The following is a 24746-nucleotide window of genomic DNA, read 5'->3' as shown; positions in this document are numbered from 1 at the left end:
AAGCATTATCTGAATGTTTAGATCCAAGAATATTTTGGTGATGTTCAGACAGCATGGGGAAAGGAACTGGCCAACCAACAATGAACGTGCGAATTTCACACTTTGAAAGACTGGAGGCCACGTAAAAATCGACCTCGCGTGCTAAACTGACCATTGTTCTTGCCAACTTTGGTTTTAGAAGAAAACATTTCTTCTTTAAGGGGACCACGCGAGCTTCGCAATTCAGTTTGCAGTAGCCTCTCCAACGGGCAAACCGAGGGCAGCCTTCTGCCATCGAGTTACCCATTCCTTCTGACGAGGGAACTCGCTGGATCGAGTCAAGTGGTCCTTGGAGGAAATGTCCCGTGTTCGTTTTCCAGTGTCCCGTCCTCCCGGTGACCTTTCTCCTCCCCCCCTTCCCGAGTAGAGAGCCAGAGTTTGAGAAGGGGGTGTGTCTCTCGGCAAAAGTGGTGTTCTGGCGCACCCGGAGGCGAGACGCCCTCGTCTGTCCGGAGGTGGTGAGTAGAGTTACCTCTCTTTTTCTTCGTTGCCCTCAAATTTACATCTCCACTCGCCCAAGGTCACTTTACCTGTAGGTGGAGTCGTATTTTATGTGAGCATCTTGAGGCGAGTGTATTGGTGAGCAAGTATTCGTTCCTCGGTCGGAGGGAACAAATTAGGAGCACGAAAGCGATAGCAAAGTTGAAGTTGAGGAGCCACAAGTTGATTCTGGACAAAGAAAGGTTTTCAGGGACTTGCATGCGAGGCATAAAACTTCCACTGGCCTGGCCTGGCATTTGGTCTACCATTAAGCTGCCCTGCGAAACGTGTTCTAGGCTTATATAGAGCTAATCCCTATCTTTCTTCTCTTGCTGCAGGACGATGGCAGATCCAGGGGGGTAAGGGGAACAACTTTTGGATGCATCGTCGCGAGCGTTTAGAACGAATCGAAATCTCTAACCGTTCGTTCTTTTACCCTGCAAGTCCTTATATTCTTAATGGTACATGTAATTACACGGATCTCTTTAATCCTCAACTCTCCCGGTGAAATTAACCTTTATTGGCGTTATTTGGGCTTATTTATGCCAAATTCCTTTGCCCAATAAATGGTTCTCGAAAGTATTTTGATTTGATTGTTATTTGTTTGAAAAATGGTATGATTAATCCAAAAAAAATACTATTATCTACGCATGGGAAAATACATTATTAATTACTGTGGGAAGATACCCAAAAGGCAATTAACGTAGTTTTCTGTATTTCCAAGATATTTCCAATAAGTTTCCGATTGGAGACAAAATGTGATTTCCTGGGTCGAAGGCGACGCTCATGCGGAAGGCAGACGTAGAAATCGGTCACATAGACTTAGCAAGATTTTGGATTTTAATTATTCTGGCAAAAGTTTGCCCTTCAGAAAGCCATTAGTATCTCCCAACTAATTGGGATAAAGTGGGTAGATACTTTTATATATATATATATATATATATATATATATATATATATATATATATATATATATATATATATATAAAAGTATCTACCCTATGTATATATATATACATACATATATATGGCCATCTCTTGGCCAAATAATCAGGGCACTTGGTTGCATAAAGCACTGTTTATATATATATATATATATATATATATATATATATATATATATATATATATATATATATATATATATATATATATATATATATATATTAACAACAGGGAAATAGTAGCCGGGAATTTCTCTGAAAATATAGTCGATAACACCATGAATGTCTAGTCGCAATGTTTTTTGCCAAACACAGTAGCTAATTCCATTGGCATTGAAAGTTAAATACAATTCTTTTGGTGCACGATTCAATTCTGAGTGCCAACTCTTAAAGGATCCATGCAAACATTAATTGAAAACATATGCTGCACGATGTACACGTCGTAGAAAGATTAATTGATGTATTGAAAGAATTACGAAAGAAAGTCTGCTCTCATCGCTAAGAAGTTTCCTACGATTAGGTAATACTACTATGGTAAGTCTATACTTACAGAGAGAGAAGAGAGAGTTACTCGAGGAACGTGCAATATGAAAATATTGATGCAGTGTTAGGATTAAGATTCTGAGTTAGGATCCTCTCTTTCTTTACATTTTATGGGAGCACGGGGAGCACATTTAATGGGAGTATGTTCTTTGATCCTAAGGACTTCAATTTTCCAATATTTTGACTCACAGACGCCACGATGTTGTTCCTTGGTCTATCCCTAATTCCTCATCTGCCAATATATTATCTCAGAATGGCGTAGAATAAGTATGTCAAGCTACCAGAGATGTTTAGGAAATGGCACAGGCTCTTAATAGCTAAACTATAAGTTCATCAAAATGATTATGAAATTGTTACACACTAGCTCCTTATTATAACTGCGCTCAATTCACTTTCTAATACAGAGCGTGGCAATATAACTTTCTTTTTTGAAAGCGTTTTGCGTTTGAAAAAAGGAAATTATATTGCCGCACCGTGTATGATCGTGGCTAATACCCCGCCACACGCCCTTGCGGCGGCTTGCGGGGTATTATGTAGATGTATTAAATAAATGGCGAGGTAACGAAGATACATGAAACTGACCATAAGTATTTGTTAGGCATATCAAGTAATATTGGAAGTATCTGAATTTTTGAGTAAAATCCTCTTTGATCGAAAACATCGTCGATTTTTTAATACGTATTCTGGTTTTCTCGAATCGAAAACGTTGTCGTGTTTACGGTAGTTATTGGCCTACTAAATGTCGGTTTGTCTCTTTGTAGCTGAACTATATTGAGTGTGCGCTGAGCATCCGGTTTCCATGCCAAAGTATTTAAGGATCAATCCCTGGCAAGGCGAATGATTTTTACACTTTGATATTGTTGTATTGAAATACATATTAGCGGATGACTCCATTTAAAGTTACTGTTGCGGCATCTCCTGCAGTTCCTTGGAATTTGGAGAAGAGATGGTTGGTGGGATGAGTCGAGATACTGTTCACTATGCGTTTCCTCGAATCTTATCTTAAGTGCTATTCATCAGAGATGACCTTTGGAAAATGACCATTATTTCAGCCAGTTAATGGCATTACAATTGATACTGATTATAAAGGCAGAGGAACAGTAGTAACACGGCAGCAATTACAACCTCCCATACAAACAGTGGTATTTAGTCCATTTTGGTTCCTGGGAAATTTATGTTGATTGTGGTGGTAATGAAGTCCATAGACCCCAAAATGAAAGTGCGGCATGATAACCTCGACTTCCGAATCAAAAAAACCTCTTCATGGAGCGCGTCAATGAAGGGAACGATGGATAAATATTGAGTTTTGCGTAACAGGACAGCTTGGAAACCTACTAGAAACCGAAATTCGACTTGGCATATGGGAGAAGAAAAAAATCTTTTTTTTACTTTTAATCGTTCATCTATATAATTCTACAAATGGGTTGTGGTTCTTTGGTGGTTAGAGAGTTCCGCTGCGGACAGGGGGTTCGATCGCTGTTAACCCTGGCTTTCGTTGACACCCCTTAATATTTTCGTTTTTATGTTTTTAAGTATCCGATCTTCCTGAGGAACTGCAGGCTAAGGAATTAACCCCTTTTCCCTGATTTATTCTGGATTTTACACGCCGTATAGGAATATTCGTATTTTGTAAGACAACCGAGAAATTTTATTTTTCACTGGTTAGGATCATTCAGAATATGATTCTGGTATATTGCATCCTCACGAAGTTAGATTGATTGCCGGATTTGACCGCGTGCAGCGTAGAGAAGCTAGATTTGTAAAACGTTGTTATGACAAATTGAGTAGCGTATCCAAAATATTAGAGCAGCTAGGCTAGATTTCACTCGATAGAGCGAAGGTTAAATTACAGGTTAAATCTCTTGCATAAATTGTGAAGATGTCTTTTTGGCAGTTATGTTGAAAATGTATTATTACTCCCTTTTTGCTACGGTAGGAGAGATCAGGTCAATAAAATTGGAGATATTAAGTGTAATGCAGAAAGATTTCAGATGTCATTTTCCCCACGATTAGTAATCAGAATAACCTTGTTCGACCGCGTTAGGGGGACAAGTATTTTGAATCAATAATAGTTTGGAGTGTAATTGCTCCCTGCCACACACACAGTGGCTTGCAGGGTACTATTTAAGTAAATAAAACCGCACCAAACAAGCTAACCCTTGGGTGGAATAGCGTGCTTTGGCGTTAGAATGAATTTTACGGCAGTATTTTTTTAAGGCCGTGACAATTGCGGAAACCTCTTCACTGATTCTTTATAATTTCAACAGGCTTGTACAAAATGGTAAATTATTATGACAGCTGTTTCAAACAACATGCGAAGACCATCGTTATTTCTTGTTTCTTTTATCCTCGACCGCGATTGGGCCTTTGGTGGGAATCATGCATTTACATGTAGTACCTTTCGTTTTTCTTAGAGGCAACGTGGTAGCCTAGAGAGTACAGCGTTTGGCTACTGAGCAGAAGGTCTCGGGTCTAATCTGATGGCTAACCTGAGAGCATTCTTGCCGCCTCCAAAATAATATATTTTTTATTTAAATAGTTTTCCTGGGAACCCACTGGTGGCATGGAGCTAAAGAAACTGTTCCCGTTAAATGATGGTAGTAATTGTACACACTGGGAAACACGTAAGGTGATCTTTACTCTGCTCCGCCTATAGATTCAACCGTCGTTGATAACTGATTCATTGTTCAAGGCGCAATTATACCCTTTTTATCGTTTAATTGGGCACCTTTGTGACGCGATCTTTCATTCTTGTTTTTGGTGTAATATATGTATACTTGTACATGCAATTATGCGCCGTCAAATACATGCCAGATATTTCCTATGAAGGTAGCGTCTACTAACTACTGCATTTAAGCATTATCAATGCGAGGAATAATGACGAAACGAAGACACTGAAACAGGGTGTCCAGTCAACCGTGAGTACTCGAATCTGCTATGAATTTTATTACATCGCTAACACAGTCAATCTGCCGTGCATTTTTTTTCAACCTGCAGTGGTAATATAAATTTGTTTGTTGTGTGAATGGGTAGGTATGAATTGAATCTAAAAATTGGCCAATTTTTATTTCCGGAAAAAAAATCCATCGAACTTTTTTATCAAATGATGAATCTTGAATCATTAAAAATCAATGGAATATATTTATTTCATCCTAATTCAATTAAAAATTTTCATTTAATGAATGTTAGCTATTTAATCATCGTATTCTTCCGTAAAGATACATTTTAATTGATTACAGGATAAAGGTTTTTCGAAAGCCTTCCACGCCAATTTATGGTGAAGTATCTATATTTTTTCCGGTTATTTCCTACGCTGAAGTCTTAATGTGACGTGAGCTCGTCTCTGAAGATTAGTAACCTGCATACTACTAACCTGTATGAAATGGAGATTCTAAAGGGCCCAATCAAAGGGTGATAAGCAGTTTCAACTTAAACTCATAATATCATCATGTCTTAAATATATGACACTCTTGCATTCATTGTTCACCCATGACTGTGGCAAGTACTGTTCACCGCCAATATTTACACTCAGTATATGAGGTAATAAAAAAACTCAATGGAAAGAAAGAAATAAATTATTCATAGTAAAGTATTTATTACTAATGATTTAAAACAGATAAAATGTTCTGCTTCGTAAGGATTTTTCTCCACCGTACTTTATTTCTTCATTGTCTGTTATGGCTACGGCCAATAATGGGAGTGTGGGAAACAGGATATTTGCTCCCTAATCTAGACAAAAATCGAATAATAAATCGTTCTAATTAATTAACAATTTAATATTCCATTCAAGCACAATCTATTTCATTAAGAATCACGCTCGATTAGCAAATTATTGTAAATTCAAGAAAAGATTGAATTCAAGGCAGAACCAACGGTGAATTTCATTTTGGTTTCAATAAATTAATTGCTTTCAGGCAATTTAAAATGAGAAAATAACGAAATTACCGTTTAGGCCTTTTTCCATATAATTTTTGATTTTAGTAAAAAAAATTCAGGTGACTCGCCATTGACGGAAATCTTGTGACCATTTATATTTAATGTATGATTTTAAGTATTGTGCACACTCGTGCATAGGAAGACATAGATGTACCACCACGCCGTTCCCTCTTGGTGTGGGTAATATTGCAAAAATCAAAATTAAGTTATTTGAGAACATTTATATCATTATTTTCTCCCATACTCCTATACTATTACAGCATTCCTCATATCCATGAATTACGTATATTTATTATGCAAGGTCTGCTCCAAAAGTAGTAGGGCGTAGTCGATTTAAAAGAATTCATTTTCAGAATTTATATATTCACTCAAAAGTCTTCGAAGTAGCACCCTTGTACGTCCACGCCCCGCTGCCGGCGGGTTTTCCACGCCCCGTACGCCTTCTGGAAGGCGGTTACTGGGAATACTGCTGTTTCCTTGTCACGGCCAGTTGTAACGTTTCCACTGAGCCGGGATGACGTTCTTTTAGCACGGATTTCAGTTGAATAAGAGCAAAAAGTCTGATGGCGCAACTTCAGGGCTGTCGGGCGGCTCAGGCATGGTCGAAAAGCTCTTGGAAGATCCGCGTGCGATTTCTTGTTGTTCGACCGAGAGCACTTGCGGCACCAACTTGACACGCACCTTTCTCATGGTCGTGTTTTCGGTCACAAGCCGGTGTAAATCAGTTTTAGGGATTCCAATTTCATCAGAAACTATGTGAGCACATAATCTGATAACCCAGCCCAACGAAGCGCTCACTCTTGCAAGATTTTCGTCACTTTTTGTGGTCGAAGGGCGTCCTGAATATTCGGCGTCTTCAATATCTTCTCTACCCTCCCGAAACAACTTGTGCCACTCGAAGACACCCGATCTATCGATGGTGCCATCACCATAAGCTGCTTTGAGTACGTCATGAGTCTCTTTTTCGGTTTTGCCCAGTTTCACGCCAAATTTGATGGCGTAGTGTTGATCAATTAACCGGTTCAGTACGGAGCGTAACGAGATGACTTTATAGAGGTTTCGCAAAGGAAATATCCGCACTCCGCAGAGGCTGGGAGGCCACTACCACTGACCTCCAGCCTTTCTTGAGACTCCCCTCCCTCGCACCAGCCAGAGAAACTTCCGCCCGTCTGTCCGTCTATCCATAAAAAATAAGTCATACTACTTTTAAGAAAAACCTTGTAGACTTGTGTGGAGATCAATTGGAGTATCAAAAGGGGATAGGAATTCGCGGTGCAATCAAGGTAATGCATATATTAGTAGAAAAAAATAGTATACCCTCCGGTCTTTTGGATATTGTAGTATAATTGGAAACCTATATATATGAATCAGATGGTACAGTTAAGAGCAGCAGATGAAGAATAGGGATTGACAGTGATAAGGACGTTATTAAGTTAGGATTGTTCATTATCGCTGATTTTTAATATATATGTCAAGGAAATGATTAAAGTGGCTAGGGAAGTAAAAAGATTGGATTTTTAATAAAAGTGCTTGACGTGGTGATTAATTCATTTAGATTTGAAGAGGATCAAGCGACATTTAATTATACAGCCTAGGAAAACGATAACTATTCAGTTATTGCTTAGCCCTTTACAGGAGAAATTCAATAGCTAAAGGATCAGGATAACACCCAATGAAACGGAAGAAATGGATTTCTCAAGAAATGGGATAGCCTAGTAATGAATTAAATTTGTTTGCATTAATTAGAACATGCAGAGAAATTCACGTATTTGGACAGTATTTTGGAGGCAAATGGGCGCAGTATTGGGGAGATCACGATTGAAAAATTAGCTATAGCGAATTAGGAATATTTATGAATAATGAAATTGATGACAGATTAATTATTATGTTGAGGAGGTATTATTAAAGACTTTTGTGGCACTTTATGGACCGGGAGCACTTGGATATGTGAGTATGGAGAAGAATTGAGGAAGCAATTCTGACAGAATGGAATAATAATGATATTTTAAATGTGGTGGTAGAAGGGGGGAAGTTGATAAATGAATTCCAAAGAGGACAGAGAAAGTTGTGGGGGAAATAGTTAAAGGTAATTAGTGGGATGTTAAAGGCTGTAATAGAAAGGAGAAAGTTATATATGCGGTCGGGGGAAGGTGGAGAATGGGATTTTTAAACAGCATGAAGGCAAACACAAAGAACTGAGGTGAGAAATACAATAGGGTAATCAAAAGGAAGTGATTGTAATGCGTCGTAGAAAATATTCCTTTGGGATTGTCCAGAACTTATATTTAGCAGGCACATTGCATTTAAGTTCGACGTTCATCTTGCCTTCCTGATTGTTTTAACACTATTCAGAATCCTTTCCATTATTTTCCCCGATGCCTCCTCGGTCAACTTCTTCCATCGTCTCAAATCATTTATTCCTCTCTTACGACGCCCCAACTCTTAGGGGATCCGATTGGTGCAGTGTCTTGTGTGCTGGCTCTATCCCTCTCCAATAGGCTGTGTTAAAATCCTAGGAGAGGCAGAATGTCGTGTAGGTAAAGGGATCCTTGCTTAGATGTCATGTGGAGAGCACTTGAAATTGAGTGCGCCCACTATGGGACGTTGGACTTGGTCATCTTTCGTGGGCCACTACCGACGCCAGGTCTATTTCCAACCTTTCCTCTTTGCTCGGTAATCAACCCCGACCAAATTACTCACTTTTACTCAATCGTACGAGGGTTGCTATTTATATTTTCAGCCTAATAATGAAAATGCAACAATTTCAGAGTGCAAAAATCATTTGCCTTGACTGGGATTCGAACCCAGATTCCCCAATGTGCGGTCGAGTCCTTTAGCCTCAAGGCGAAGGCAAGATCAAGGTGAATGATTTTTACACACTGAAAATGTTGAATTGAAATGCATATTAGCGGATGACTCCGTTAAATGTTACTGTTGCGGCATCTCCCACAATTTCTTGGGAATGTAATAATGAAAAGACAGTTTTTTATTGTTGAAAATGGCTTTATTGTTTTTGAAGTACTTATCCATGATAATCACTACAATTTTGTATGCACTCTAATCAATTTTCGTGACACCTTTTCCACTCTGATTGAGGTACCTCAAAACCATGCTTTTTTAATACAACAGCGGCTTCTTCTGGCGCCGAAAAACGTTGGCCACGCAATTTTTTCTTGATAAACGGGAATAAAAAGAAGTCATTTGGTGCTATGTCAGGGCTGTACGGAGGATGAACCATCAATTCAACGTTTTGACAAGTCAAATAGGTAATCGTTTCAGCCGATCTGTGAGAGTTTGAATTGTCATGATGACGAATGATGCTTCGTTTCCGCTTCTTTTCCTGTATTTCACCATGCACTTCCGGCAAACAAATGCTCGTGTACCATTAAAAATTTCACGGTTTTACATTGCTCTAACGGTACGGGGTCCATATGTCCAGTTATTCCGAAGAAACAGGGGAACATTTGCTTCGATGTCCTTCGTGCACGAATCACTTTTGTCGGCTTTGGTTCGTCTTGAAAGACCCATACAGTGAATAGCTGTTTTGTTTGAGACTCATACGTATGAATCCAAGATTCGTCACCTGTCTAGATGTTTACACAGCTTTTGATGCAGCGCGATTGTATTTGTTGAGCATTCCTTTGCACCAATTGAAACGAGCATATTTTTGAGCTTTTGTCAAATTATGCGGGATCCAACGCGAACAAATGTTTTTCATAGCTGTATGTAAATGGAATATCTTATTGATGCTCGTCATTACTAATCCCTAAGGATGCCTCAAAATCACAATGAGTAATATGACGATCTTCGTTTACTGGTTCTTGCACAGCATTAGTTATCTGGCACTACAATTGATTTTGGACGACCTTCACGACTTTCTTCGTTGAGCGAACGGCGGCCATGATGGAATTCATTATCCCAGCGTTCACAGTGGCAAAGATTGGGGCTACATCGTCAAAAATGGAGGTAAGTTGATCGATGCACTCCTGTCTTGACAATCTACGTCGAAAGTCGTAAAAAATCATCGCACGAAAATGTGCACGAGTTAACTCCATTTTTTCGCCCAGACAAAATTTTCGAGTCACTGTAAACAAAAGAAGTTATGATCGAAAGACAAAATGCTCTGAAGAAAGTTAGCTTTTAAAGGGTCAAACTTTAAAATGGCGCCTAAAGCACTTAGTGTTGTCAAGGCTCAAAATATAAATAGCAACTTTTGTATAAACTGCCTCAGCTGTCGTTCACTCCACCTAGTAACGACTACCACTGATAATCACATCGACCCAATATGTTGCGATCATATCAACGATATTAGAGAGACTAATTGTTGAGAAGATTTAAGACGCCATTTTTCCTATAAACGATAAAGGATCTGAATATCGCTATCCAACCGCGCTAGGGAGAAAAATGTTTCGGGTTTAAATTAGTCTGGTGTGTAATCACTTCCTGTCACATACTCTAGCGGTGGCTTGCAGGGAACTTCAAAGCTAAACTAAACTAAATAACTAGACACAATGAAATTATTCGTCACTCTCTGCAAAATTGTAATCTTTTTTATCGTTAAAGCTATTTATTTTGAGGCAAGTTTCACTCTAAGTTTAAATTAAAAGCTTATGTTGCGCACTGCATTTTCCACTAGTTATACGCCCTTGCCGAAAGCCTAATCAAGAATTACAGAGCCTGTAGTGGTAGAGCGCGTGAGTACTACTTCATGTGCCTTTTGTGCTTTACAGGGAGACTTTTGCAACATTTTTTCTGCTAACACTCGAATTACATCGTATACTGATTCTCTCCAGCACATTTATTTTGTTTTTATTTATCAGTTTAAGTAAAGTCTCATCTTTGATTTAAGATTTAATAGCGATCGATGGGGCATCTTTCATATATGAACTATCCGTATTTTTAGTGTGAGCGAAGTTTTTGTTAATATTTCAAATATGGTATCACTCCTTCGTAGGATACAAACTATGTAGCCAGGTGTTCCCTATATTTGTGAAGGTGATAGACTTGGTCAAGTCATTCTGATAGTTATCCTCTCTTTTGTAATGCAGAGCTATTTTTATGAATAAATTATCTATGTCAATACTCTCATTAACTGAGGAAATGCCGGATCGATGATATAGTGTCTAAATAATAGAGAAATTTTCGCGTGTAGATATGTTGAATACGCTGCAGAAAATCCCGAAAAATTGTAAAGAGAATGAATGTTTTGTCTCAATTTTGTATTCTGTGTTTGGCAGCATCGCTGAAAACAGAACTTCGTTTAATTATATACTATAACATTAACGGCATATTTCTGGTTCTCGTACTCTTTACTCTGTTAAGTCTGCAGAGCCTATTTCTTTAGTCAGTGACATTGCCAGATTCAACGGTCAAACTTTGAAAGGTTGAATGTTTGTTGCTGTTTATTTCAATTTCATGAAATGCGGAATCATTTAGTGATTTCTCCCGGTCAGAGGCATATTTGTTAAGGTCCTTTCATACTATTTTCACAATTTATATTTACCTCGATCTTCTCTATTTTCTCCTGCCCGCAGGTAAATACCCAATTTTTCCTTAGAGACGTCAGGTTGCTAAGTTTTTATTTTCCAAAGTTGGGTAAATTTCTAGCATTTTTAAGTATTTTTGTGGCAATTTCCCTCTCCTTCAACGTTTTTCCCGATAGTCGTCTCGTCGAGACTTCACAAACAGCATTGATGTGTTCTGAGGAACGGGAATGGGACGTCTGGAATACAACACATGTGTGCCTAAGAGCAATACGAAATTAGCCTTTTTTCAATAAGTTTATTGTTATTTAACATCAAGTACCGAAATTGTGTAATGCCTAGTGATAATGTGTCATGGTAAATAACCGGAGAAAGAAATAAGATCTGAATTTTAATAAGATTATTGTAAAATTTATTACGCACCTAGTATAAGTCTGGTCTCTGCTACATGAACTTAAAGGGACCTAATGCAGCGTTACTTTAGGTTAGGACTAATTAAATAGTGCTGTATACTTAACGGCTTTTGTGTTTATGGTAAGGGATATGTAACTTGTATCTCGTCAACACTTTTCAATCTTTTTGATTTAAATTGAATAAAATATTGCAAACAAAGTGGAATGAATGTGGAAACACTCGCGATTTCTGCTATGTGTATTTCTAAATTCTGATTTTTAATGGATCTATTATTTCTTTGCGCAACATATCTTTAAGTTCACCAAATAAAAGAAATTCTTGTATTTGTAAACAACAATATATATGCTATACATCGAACAACCAATTAAAATACCTACTAGGAACTGCAAAAGTATAGGTACACACTTGAGAAAAATCCGGGTTCCATCAATGTTATCGTGGGTCGTGAGCACACTTGGTAAATCCGATTAGAGGTCCGTCTGGCATTAAGTCCCAAGAGATCTCAATGTGTGGTTGTCAAACGGAATGGGAGAGGGCCTTTCCCTTCCTTCCATCTAAACGATCTCCCGACGTCACGTTACCGCGGGCACATTTCAAGCGGCGGTTCTTGTAATTGGTTGACTCCCTTGAACGACAGAATTGCGATGTGCAAATTACGTGTGCCTAGTTCCTCTCTACTTGAAGGTGATGTTCAATTTTATGGGAGATTCAACAATTGTGTGAGTGAAATTACCAATAAGAGGAGGCACATTGCCATTTTATTGAACACTGCTATACAACTAGAAAAGAAGTTTTGTCTCAGCACATCTATGCGGCGACGGTAAGCAAGTGTTGTGCCTTAGTTACTATATTTGGATTTATTTGGCTTGCATTGGAAAAGGTTTGGTGCATCGTAAACTTGAAAATGATGTTGAGGCCCTTACAAAATTCCTTTTTAACCTGGCTGTTTTAGTACCCGGCCTAGGGACACGAATAATCGCGCCGTTATTATGAAAACTCAACAGTATTCAAAAATCGATAATTTAGGAGAGAAGAAACAATCGAAGGTTGCCGTTGCGCATCGTCATTCGACTGGCTCAAGCAGCCCTCCCTCATTCCACTCCACAAGAGCGGCGGTCTCCTCGGGCCTGACCTCGGAATCATCACCCTTCCCGCTAAGCACAACCCCCATTTCACCCCGCGCCGCCTCACCCCCCCAATAACAACTGCAGAGCATTGACCAGCGGGGTGAGACAAGTGGAGGACGAGAGTGAATCCGTACTAAACAAACACGATAGAAGGCCACGGATGGGGTGTCGATGGAAAGAGAGAGCGATCGGATGCTCTCCACCCACTGTCACCGGGGACCGACCCACTCCAGGTCTCCCGTCCAGGATTTCAATCGGATTTGGCTCTCGCCTACTGCTCCCTTATCTCTTTACGCCCCGCCCCTCCCCCCTGCTTCACTTTACTCCCTACCTTCCCCACCCCCACGTCTCGAAAGGGCACCTCCCTTCGCGCCATGGTCCCCGGATCCGGGCAAATCTTGGTCGAGCAGTACACTGTGAATACTTAATGCGAAGCGCCATGTAACGCACTTACACGCACGCAAGCACACACGCCCTCTCTTGCACGCTAGCATGCACAGAGGCCCCAAGGTTGTCGGAGAGGGGTTTTGTGAAGTGATAGAGGGAATCACCCCCTACTAATCCCCTATGCCGTGTTAAATTCACTTATCCAGGGAATCGCCTTGTTTAACCTTGGCGTTCTACTTAGGTTCTAGTGCTTAAATAAATCACACTTGGGTTTCTGGATACTACTCACAACAGTCGGAAACACGATTCACTAGTAATTCACTAGTATTCACTCAGAATGATGAACTTTCACGACATGTCACCTGAATCTGTTGAGTATATACGATTCACTAGGTTATCACCGTGTTTTTATCGATCTTCCCGAAATTATTTACGACAAGGAGTCTTGAGACCCAGAACCCATATCTTGGAGCAGGTACGATGGGAGTTGATGATGGAGGTGAATTCGAAGTTTTTCAATGTACACATATCAAAATAATGAATATTTTTTATTCAATACAAAATTATTATGACTCAAGTATAGAATATTATCAAAACATTATCAGGCTTTTGAAATGCATACTTGGATAAAAATGGAAACTATACTTATAAAGTCCAGAGTATAAGAAATACTCACTAGTAGGCATGAAAGGGGAGAGAGAAAGTCGTTGAAAAAATTGCAATTGTATTGAACCGCAAGACAAGTGGGTGCAGGAGGCACTGAAAGGCAACGAGATGCTGCAGGCTGTAATGCAAGGGTAAATAGTGATAGAGGGATTTGGATCATAGATTGATGGAGGAATATGAGTTACTGGAGGAAAAGGATAGTTAGTTGGGACTATTGGAGGTTGAAAGCATTCAGCCCTAAGGAGAGAGTTACACAAAATGAATTCTGCATGGAGTTTTACAATATTTTCAGCCATATTGGACAGAGATTACATAAAATGCTGTTTATAGATCCCAGATCCATCGAAAAATCTATCCTTATTACAAATAAGAATGGAGATTAAAATGAAACGCCGAAAAAATCATCGAAATAAAGTTCTTAAAGGTAAGAAATGGAAAACAACGTAATCTATATGAATGCTTTTTATTTATCTTTTCATTATTATTGACGTACTTAGCAATTCTTCCTTTAATTTCCTAATTAATTCTTGGCCAACTTTCGTCTAAAGATTTACATTGAGGAAATGCAAATGAGGATACGTAAATGCATTTCAATTTATGTGACTTCATTTGGCGGTTCAAGGAGACTTTCAATTTACGGCCATCATCATGCATCTCTCCCACTTGGACTTTGTTATTCAGCCAGACCCCATTTTTCAAGATGTTTTGGAATATCTTCTCCTCAGATTTACTTGGTCAGCCTCCCTTTTTATCTTAAGGACGGTTTCTTTTGACGGTCGGTCTGTATTTATTGCCATGACATTAATATGCCTAAGACATAACATTGTTTGCCTCATTTGAATGTCATAATTATCGTTTTATGTGTTTGCATTATTCCCTTATTGGTGACGTCATTTTTCCGTCGCTAAGTTTCGGCTAAGCGCCTAACACTTCCATCTGAGGACACGCTGAAGAAAAGTCATCAAATATTCTTCAAATAATATTTTAATTCACTGGAATTGCTGTAGCTTTTAACTGATGAAGAAATCCGAATGGAAAGGAGAACCATATCAATTCTCTTCCCTAAAGCCTGATATTTTTGATTCCGTCCAAGGCACTCTAAGTTTTACACACGGAGAAACCCGATATTAGACTTCAATTCGCTGGGGAGGGGTCCAATCCAAATTACTCATTCCGATCATGTGGCAGTTCCAAATGTGGTCCCCATTGAATATGGTCCATTGGCGGTGGGAACTTTTCCCAACCTGAATGGAAATAAATACATTCATTCTAAACCTTCGGTCATTTTAAACAAAGCAATAATGCAGGGTAATCACAGTTTAATTTCCTAGATGTGCTAGAATTGTGCAAAAAAAATTATTCATGGTGAATAAAGCAGTGGATTCATTTTTTGGTTCAAAACAATTTTTAACTTTATCGACTCCGCAAAAACGAACTATTTACTCTTATATGAGATGAACTCTTTTAACTACCAGAGATTAGCAAAAATGCGAGCTATAGCATGAACAGCGATTGACATATTTTCATCGAACGCTTCGATTCGGAATCTGCTAGCTTTTTTCACGAAATCAAACCATGATGTTGATTCACGTAGCCGCAGGTGTGCTGAAAATTCCATAAGAGGAGTTTTAACCTGGAAATACTAATAACTGCGCTTTCCAAGCAAATTTCCTCGAAAATGAGAATTTAAAACGGTATGTTTAACATGGTGTAGTTTAATATTTTATATAAAATGACTGTGATATTGATTAAAAGCATATTAATTAAAGGGAATCTGTGTTTATTAAAAACTTATATAAACATTATGGTATTTTCGTTGCTGTGAATATATATTACTTTCCGCAATACGGCGGGATATACATACAGGTCTTTATAGAGCACTTATATATTTTAATTTCTCGTCATGATGAGTAAAATGAAGAATTTGAAACGTATTGATACATTTTTCGGTTTGAAGCTAGAATGATCTATTGTTAATAGTTATCAAAGAGAAATTATATTATTTGACAGTATATAAGGCAAAATGGAGTGGTTTTAGGACTCATATCTGATAGATATTGAATAGTTTAAAATTTTATGAATCAAATATTACTAGAAATGAATATTAATTACTTCCTTCTCAAAAGTTCAAATCTTATGAAGATAAGTGAAGCTTTCAGTTCAATGAATGCTATAACATATTCTTAATTTTTAAAATGCTTTTAATCAATAGATAAATGTATTGGAACGTTCAACTGTTGCAATTCAGACACACTACCTCCTGTCGATTTAGTACTTGTTATGAATTGATTTGAGGGCAATTTCAGGTTACACAAAGGGAAATGATCGCGTTAATTAGAAGATAATAGCCGTTGGAGGGCGTCAAAACACCCTTCAATTATGCATATTACCTTTTATGAGTTTTAAATTGATGCAAATACATCCAATGGAAAGCTTTCTTACTACCCTGAAGCCATTCGCCTGAAAAACCTAGTTAAATGGGCCTTTCGTTGGAGAGAACTGTTAACCGCTCAGTGCACTCAATCGGTCGACTAGTTAAATAACGGTCAGAAAGCAAATTTAAATCTCTTAACCGCCTCTCCCGATCCTTCCCTCTCGAAAACATAGTCACTCTCGCTCGTCCCTGAGGGAAAGCGAGTAGTGGCAGCGCCCTCCACCCCCTCCCCAAGCGGCTAAATCCGCAAGCGCCTAAAACGCAATCGTGTATCCGTCAATCCGGCTTATCTATCCGCATTATGCCTCGGGTAATCTATTCGACAAACGCTTTCTTTCCATCCGGCGCGGTATCTTCAATTACAGAGCTGAAAAATGTCCAAAAATGAACGTCCCTTTGTGGCATGAGATTACATCCGGCAGATTATCATCCTCCGGCGTTCAAAGGGCACGTCGCCGGGTTCAGTCGCGCGCGTTCTCCGCGGACCCCTCGCGATGATCTCCTTCCTCTGCCTCCGGTACCTTATCACCTCACGCTATCCCCCCACCACGTCCCGGTCACTTCCAAACCTCCTCCTATACCCTCCTTTCTAAATCAAACTGTGATCTATTCAAATTTTAACTCCCTCCTTTGCACGGGACGCTTTAATCGCTCGCAAGGCCCATCGTGCCATCGCCGAAGACTTTCACGCGAAGGGCGCGTGTGATCGATCCAATCACTCAAAGCGAGGCGGCAAAATAGCGGGCGGTTCCTCCGGAGTACGACGCGAATCATTATTAATGCGCACGTCCCAAGCAATATGGAGATGACTCAATGCTAGATCGCTGGTGCATTCCTTCCACAGAGATTATATACGCCGACAAAGCACAGAGAGATGTCGCCATGGAATTGGAAACATTGTAGTCGAAAATGTTTGTATCCCGTCGCTGGAGGCAGATAACCGGGCGTTTTCATCGCTAAAGCCATTGATCCTGGGGCGGATCCCATTGTGTCAAAGCCCTGAATGTCAATAAAACTACGCTCGGCAATTGACCAGAGGGTCTCGAGTTCTTAACCCCAATGGAGACTTCCTCTAAAATCCACGCAGTGCGATTTTAAGTCAAATAAAGCATCGTGAGAAATCGAAAAGTACACCAGGTAAAGAGGCGGAGACCCCCTTAATTTCTTAATTTCCAGAACGTGTGCATATTAAAAGCCATAGGACCTGTATAGATTCTGATGATATATATATATATATATATATATATATATATATATATATATATATATATATATATATATATATATATATATATATATATATATATATATATATACATTCAAACACGAAATCCCGCCAAACGGCGAATAAATACTCATATATACAGAAACATATATAAGGAAAAGGGATAGGAACACGTATAAAGGACGAACACAATAGAGGTGGGGAAGGCGGAATCGAACGGATCACAAGAGTAAAAATATTTCCTCAACCGGGACTCGAACACCGGATCTTTCCACTTGCCGGGCGGATGCTCTTAACCACTTGAGCTATCGAGGATATGTAATTTACCCTGAGATCCGTGGGTCTTATATGTCGCCAAGCGCCCCGATTCTGTAGCCAAGAGATGGCGTCAGGGGGCTGTTTCACCCACCAAAGGAGAAATAGACGATACACAAGAGGAAAGGACCTTGGTTAGAATTCATACGACATCATACAGGAAAAGAACAGTGCGTTTCGTGGCACGCATAGCCAGAAGAAAGAGATGAGCCACATTGGCCAAATACACATTCAAACACGAAATCCCGCCAAACGGCGAATAAATACTCATATATACAGAAACATATATAAGGAAAAGGGATAGGAACACGTATAAAGGACGAACACAATAGAGGTGGGGAAGGCGGAATCGAACGGATCACAAGAGTAATAATATTTATATTATAATATTTATATATATATATATATATATATATATATATATATATATATATATATATATATATATATATATATATATATATATATATATATATATACATATCACCCGTACCCACTCCCTATTCCATCTACCTATTTCTAGAATATCTCTCACTAAGCTTTCGTCTCTTCTCCCTTCTAAATTCACTCACTCCCTCACACTGTCGATCCGTTCAATTTGTCATGCAACAATTTCACCACCCAAGCTTTATCCCACCTTTCAACAAATTAAATTATTCCCTTGTCCATGTTCGGTTCTTGTTGTTTATTTTTATGCTGTTATTCTATTTTATCCTCTTTCATGTTTGTTATATTTTTCACTGTAAATTGACGCTACTGCTATATGTGAATAATATTTTGAAATAAATATATATAAATATATATAAAGATATATGCATACATATTAACAACATTTTTGAGTCAAAAATTAAGTTGAGAATCAATGCAACTGACTAACACCATTTGTTGTCCATAAAGCCTTTCACACATATAGAAGAGAATCATTGGTGCGGTATGAAGTAACAATTATTTAGAATGAATGATAAACACTTTTTTTAATGCTATACGTTTCACGGTTATATATCATGTTTATTTATAGCGAGTACTGTTTTAGATTAACTTTATTCTCTCACATTTTAAATTAAACTCCTTTAAATATTTTTGAATTTACTATTTATTTTACAGCGAAATGAATGAATGCTAATACATTTTCTATCATCATCTGATCAGAATAGGTTACGGGACTAATAATGCCCGAACCTATTCTGTTGGCCGCTGCTCTAATATTTTCATTTAGGTGTAATGAGTTGGTTTAGACTTAATGATTATTATAAGCTCATCTCCAAAAATGAATTTATGTGCTAAATTATTTCTCGAGGTTTTTACTAGTAGGAATATAGTATGTGTTCATAACAATGGCGGTAAATTTGGTGACAAAATATAGAACACGCACAACTGCTATTATTAAAATCATTATTCCACAGCACTAATTACATAAACAAGGTATGTCCAGAGAGTAAGAATGCTAAATTTGTCTATTTTATAAAAATAATAATTAAAAAAAATTGCGTGATATTAAAGGTATATATGTTACTTATTTTTCTTTGTAGTCACCTTTCCGTTTTATGCACATGTTATGCCATGCCACATGTTATTTGATTCCATCCTCATAGAACTCTCCCGCCATCTCCTTCGTCCACTTACAGACCTCTTGTTTCACCTCGTCAACGTTAGAAATTTTTTTCCACCCGCGTGAGTCTTCAGGAAGGTAAAAAGACGAAAATCTGTATGCGCGAAGTCAGGGGAGTATGCAGGGTACTTAAAAATGTCCCAACCAAACGAATCCAAAAGCGCCTCAGTGGGTTTGGCCGTGTGTGGGCGGGCGTTTTCGTGTAACATACTCACCTTCTTTCAACATTCCCTTCCGTTTATTTTGAATTGCTCTCTGAGGTTTTTTAGGGTCTCAAAGTATCGTGCTTCATTAATCGTCTCCCCCTTAGGCAAATATTCGATCAATATGATCCCTTTTGCCGTCCCAAAACACGGATGCCAAAATTGTTTTGCCCGAAATGGATATTCTGAATACTTATTTTCGCTGATCGAGAACCATTTTGGTGCCACTGTGAGGACTGTCTTTTTGTCTCAGAGGTGTAATGAGCCACTCATGTTTCATTACCAGTCACAATGGAGCTCAAAAAATCCTCGCCTTCCAATTCAAATCGCTCAAGGAACTCGCGACAACTAGCTTCAATTAAATTTGTCCTGGCCTGTCAGTTGTTTTGGGAACCATCTTGCATACAATTTTCGGAATCCCAGCGTTTCTGTAATTACCTCGTGTAAGAGAGATCTGGAGACTTGTGGATACGTTGCAGGACTTCCATCCACTGTCAATCGCCGGTCTTCACGAACAGTTTCTTCGATTTATTGCACCAACTCATCGGTCAACATTTAAAGGTCTTCCACTCCTTTGCTCGTCATGAATATTCGTGCTTTCTTCATTTAATTCACGACACCGCTTAAGCACGTTCCTTCGATTCATAAAATCTTCACCATAAACAGTGTTGATCCGTGCAGAAATTTCAGTCACCTTTTTTCCCTCCGTGACAAGCAACCTTATGACAGCGCGCACCTCGCACTAGGCGGGATTTCTTATTAACACATTTCGCAGAAACGGCCACTACAAGGCGAGTTTCGGTGCTAAGGTGGCTGGTGCCCGTTGTGTTCAGAGACTACCCCCACTATTCCTCAGTGTTGCTAAATATTGAAAAAAATACACACGGCACGAGAGCTCAACAGTACTCTTACTTGCTGGACATGCCTAATACGATATTCATATTCGAGTCGAACAGCTTCTGCAAAGAGCGGTTGGTTACGAGGTAATCACAAAAATGCCTAAAATATCTAAACCTATGATTTATTCTTAGCCCATGTCAAATTCTATTTTTATATTACTTTATTAGATTCGCATATACATAAAATATTACAATTCCACAAATTAATATTGATCTTTTCCATATCCTTTTCCGTATTTTCACACTGTGTGGCATCATCAGGTGTCCTCACAAAAAAATGAAAAATCTGATGGATGGAAGAATATTTTTTACTTTGTGATGTGCATTCAAATAAAACCTTTAGTTTTTGAATGTTAAATTTATATTTTTGGAACTTTTTTAAAATAATAAGGGGATTTGATGTTCAGTTGGGTATAGCGATGAACTAATGGCCTGATAGCTTAGGTTCGATTTTTCTGAACCCTCTCTGAACACCCTCAGCTTCACCTAATCTGTGTAAATGTTTGGAAAATAAATGAGAATGTGAGAGCACGAACGATTCAAATTATATATAGTATATATAAAATTATATATATATTATAATATATATATAGTATAAATTATATATGTATATATACATATATATATATATACACACACGAGTGCATACAAGTACATGCATTTCGTACATATACACACACACTCAAACAAATATCTAATGACTAAAAATTCTAACTTTCGTTGAAGAGCGCGTTTAGCGTTTAGGAGAATATAGAGAACCAAGCTGTCTTCGCAGTTAAAATGGAGAATTTATATCTCCATAAAACTCCAATTCAATTTTCAGTAGATGAATCCTATGGTGGAGTCCAGGCGTTTAACTGACTTGAGAATTATTCGGTCGATGGAACGAAAGTGTGGGTCAGATTATGATATCTCGAATACTATGTGAGTGGTGAAGAGGAAGAGCTCGGGTAGACCGAGGGAATCGCATGGGTGGAGGTCGACGTGCGGAGGTAACTCTTCATTTCCCGGGGGGCGATGGCGCACCAACGGAAAGGATTAAGCGGAGAGAATGAGCGAGGGGGCTCCGAGACCCCTCATATCCCATCATCCCTCCCCGTTCATTTCACGCTCTCTCCCTAACCCTGCCTCTCCCCCATTATGACGGCGAGAGAGGGAGGGCGCCACGTCTCCTACATGAAGGGGGAATGGCGGCAGGGGGTGTGCGTGTGTAGAGCGAGCGTCGTCTGTCCAAGAGACAACCCACATAACTCCGGTCTCCCCAACTTTCCATTATCCACGAGAGGAAATATCAACAAGTCAGCGCCGCCGCGTATTTTAATCAAGGCTCGCCGTCCCCCCTCCCTCCACCTCCCCCTCCCGCGCCGCGCTGCCCTCTCAAACCTTCTTGATTACGAAGGCGCCGCGAGATATAGCAAATGAATCGCTCCGTCCTACTCCTTCGGCTTCATGGCCACGCCATGGCCTTTAAGGGTGTGCCGCGAGGGAACTCGTGGGTTATATAGGTTCCTTGCGGTGTGATGGCGCGCTTCATCGTTGTAGAGTCAAATGGGTCTGCGAATGGGGAGACGACATTGTACGCTGGTCCCATGCTCATATTTCTCGCCACGTGTGCACAGCAATCCAGCCACTGGCTAAATTCTACATTTACCTCTCGGATGTGTTCATTCACTTCCATTTATCCTTTTATTTCATCAATCTCTTCGCCTTGGTATTGAACAGTAGTTAAGGACTTCCTGTTCCGTATAGTATGGGCGAGAAATAAATAAAAATAAAGTATAGTAATATCATTTTTGGGAGTAAGATTTGTTTATGAATTTCATGCGTCGAATATGATTTCACACCCACTTTTAAGCATATGCTCGCCAATTTTTCCATACCGGCATTTGAGCTCTCCATTCATAATCAGATGTTCTTTAATTGAGGGAGTCAACCTTGCTCCTCACACAAACCTTACACATGTTGACCTCAATTAAATCTTCAAATATATTAATGTAACAATTTCAGATTGTAAAAATCATTCGCCTTGACCGGGATTCGAACCTGGATCCCTCAATGCCCGGTCGATCTCGTTATATCTTCGATTACAAAAGTTTCTGTAGGAAAAACGAAGAGGTTATTGCTCCTTCCTTAATATGCATTGATTAATAAAATATAATGTGCCTTGTTGTATCATCGAGAAACAATTATTTTTGCACAGTTTTCCGTAAAATATTTACTTTCCCTTTATAGCAGCCCTCCGTATTGTATATTTGTCGTTTTCTAGTTTTTATTCCGTTATCTACGTTACAGAAGACAAAAAACCGAGCCTAATTATTTTAATGAACTTAATTAGCGGAAACTCAAAGTGTTTTGACAAAGTCGAGATTAAATGATTTTGATCACCCAAAAACTATGCATTCATCTGGTTCCATCATATACCGCATGCTACAAAATTATGAAGATGGTGAGTTATTACTTATTTTTAATAATAACTTTTGAAATGCTGGTCAGCGAAAAAACTCCAATATATATATATATATATATATATATATATATATATATATATATATATATATACACATATATAGTGTAATAATTGGTACAGTGGTTCTCATTCACTTATTTAGCATGAAGAAAATTAACGGTTCTTTTAGTGAATCGCTTTCCCGTATGAATGTTTGCAAGGTTTACAAGGTGTGATCAAAAAAAGAGGGGACTGATTTTATAACTTGTTTATTTCGATGGATACAGCTTAATCGAACTTGTCGCCCTCGAAGTCCATGTCTTGGCTGACGACACACCTTTGCCAGCGTTTCTTCCTGTTCTCGAACTCTACCTGGTATGCCGCCTTAGGGATGATTCTCTTCAGATCCGCCGTGCAATTAGTTTTAATGAACGCAATAGAGTCGAATCGGCGCCCTTTCAAGGTTTGTTTTTAACTTTGGAAACAAAAAAAGTCTGAAGCCACGTCTGCGGAGTAGGGTGGCTGCGGGATCACGGAAGTTCCGGTTCTGGCGAAAACTCTATCACGATCAGCGCCGTGTGAGCCCGCGCGTTATCGTGGTGGAAACACCATGTATTGTTTTATCCACATGTCCGGCCTCGGTCCGGCGCTACTCCCCTTAGTCTCTTCATAACCTTTAAGTAGAAATCTTTGTTGACGGTTGGACCTTGAGGGACGTATTCGTAATGAATCGGCCCTTGCAAATCGAAGAAACACACCAGCACTCAAAACACTGGCTTCGACTCATAGCTTTATTAACAAAGGCTTGCTGAATCATTCCAAATGTCTCCGTAGCACTTTTTCCAAGTTTCACGCACACACGCTGTTCTTCCAGCTCCTTCATTGTTGCCTTTGAACGCGGTGACGAACAGGTAAAGACACGTACCGCTGCTGTCGCGTAACATCTCGTTTCGATCCGTGGAACGGTTTTAGCAGAAGAAAATCAGTCTGGTCTTTTTTTTGATCACGCTAAATTGACCACTTCAGCCAAAGACGGCTTTCACACTTTCGCCCAATTTAATTACAACTCTTAGGCATGTTATCAAGTTATGATCTGCAAGAACTGACCGCCGTAGGTAGTGATTATAGGATAATTTGAAGTTTAATAACTTTGTTTTGTAATGCCATGTTTCATACTGTCGGATAGGCTAATTTTGATATTTCAAATCCACTTCTCCGCCATCATCGGATTTAGGTGTCTTTCTCTCAGCCAAAAGGACGGATGACTTTTTATTCCTTTATTATTGTATTAGTGGAAGTACATTTTCGCGTACAGAAAATCATTTTTTCGAAGTTTCATACTGTCCTAAAATATGCTCAGGATCTTGGACAAGGTTGAATAAACTATCGTAAACATTTCAATGTAATCATCCACTGTGCCAAAGCTGACTTGTGAGCACGATCGAATTAACTGGGACTAGTTTACAAAGCGAAGAGCCTGTAAACGTGTCCACTGTAAAAATTTGATTTCTAGAATAAATTATAAATTTAAAGTAAGATAATCTTTTAGAAAATAGCAAATTTTCGAAGGTGAATCAACATTAATTCCGTATTTTA

This window comes from Hetaerina americana, unplaced genomic scaffold, assembly GCF_022747635.1.
Source record: "Hetaerina americana unplaced genomic scaffold, ioHetAmer1.1.p SCAF_4, whole genome shotgun sequence".
In the NCBI taxonomy this organism is placed as follows: Eukaryota; Metazoa; Arthropoda; class Insecta; order Odonata; family Calopterygidae; genus Hetaerina; species Hetaerina americana.
The sequence above is the reverse complement of the archived record's forward strand: the minus strand, read 5'-3'. Positions refer to the sequence as shown.